Source organism: Poecilia latipinna, unplaced genomic scaffold (genome assembly GCF_001443285.1).
Source record: "Poecilia latipinna isolate Pla-1442-1.1 unplaced genomic scaffold, P_latipinna-1.0 Scaffold9042, whole genome shotgun sequence".
Taxonomy (NCBI): Eukaryota; Metazoa; Chordata; class Actinopteri; order Cyprinodontiformes; family Poeciliidae; genus Poecilia; species Poecilia latipinna.
The window spans coordinates 1-1,040 of NW_015121658.1; the positions used below are offsets into that span (position 1 = coordinate 1).

At 39.9% G+C, this 1,040-nt stretch overlaps 1 long non-coding RNA gene across 1 annotated transcript; it reads left to right on the top strand.

Annotated features, from left to right (window-relative positions):
• The first annotated feature begins 6 nt into the window (after nt 1–6).
• On the top strand, nt 7–1,040 carry LOC106944396 (uncharacterized). Its single transcript, XR_001424266.1, has 2 exons — nt 7–634; nt 763–1,040. It is a non-coding gene; the product is annotated as an uncharacterized LOC106944396 (long non-coding RNA).

Consider the following 1,040-nt stretch of genomic DNA (forward strand, 5'->3'; position numbering starts at 1 on the left):
AAAATGAATTAATTAACAACTAAATCTGATCAGAGTTCAAAACCTGGAATTTGGATCAAATTGATGAATGAAAGATGAAACAAAATCTGCCCTGGTTGTGAATGGATGAAAGGTTTTCTCTTGTTTAAAACCAGGATACAGGTTCCAATGGAGGTTGGAACCAAAACAAATGTGGACCTAAAATGTTCTTTTCTCTCCCATCATCCACCAAAGACCAAGTTCTGATCCAGAACCTGAGCCCAGTTGTTTGTCCCTGAGGATCAACCAGGCAGCAGGATGGAAATCCCACCCAGACCTGAAGTCAGATCCTCAGTTAGACTTTAACCAACAAGAGCAAAATGTCAACCAAAAGCAGAAACATTTGTGGAGCTAAAATCAGAAAGAGAAAAATTAAACCGTATTCTGACTTAAAACAAGTTTAACAACAATTCTCTAAAATACCATTTTCTTGGTTGACAAATAAATAAAAATATTGAACATTTATCATATTTAAATGTATTAAATTTAAAAGACGTCTGCATTGTTGTGTTTTTTTAATAAATTGTTCCTCCACAGAGTGAACCAGCAGAGCTCAGAGGTTCCCAACGGTCCGTCTGCACAGCAGCACCAAACACAGCTGGACTCCATATTTACGGTCTGTACATCAGTTCTGTTCAGTCGACTTCCTGCTGCTCTTTTTAGATCCAGGATCTTCAGTCTGTCCAACATGGACCTGATGTTCTGATCCAGTCTGATTTGTCTTCATCTGGGATTCCTTTTCAGGAGCTGGAGCCAAACTTGGTCCTTTTTATAAAGAACCAGCTGAAGAAGATCCAGAAGGTTTTGAATCCATGTTACCCAGAATGCTCAGAGTCAGAAGGAGGATGAGGAGGTGGTTGATGATGAAGAGCAGAAGAGGAGGAGCAGCACAGAAGCTTTGCTGAAGATCGTAGCTTTTCTTCCAGAGGAAGATGAATCAGGAGGAACTGGCCGAGCCTCTGCAGAGCAGGAAGAAAAGGATTCAAATCTCAATTTTCAACCAAATAACTGGAAAACAATTA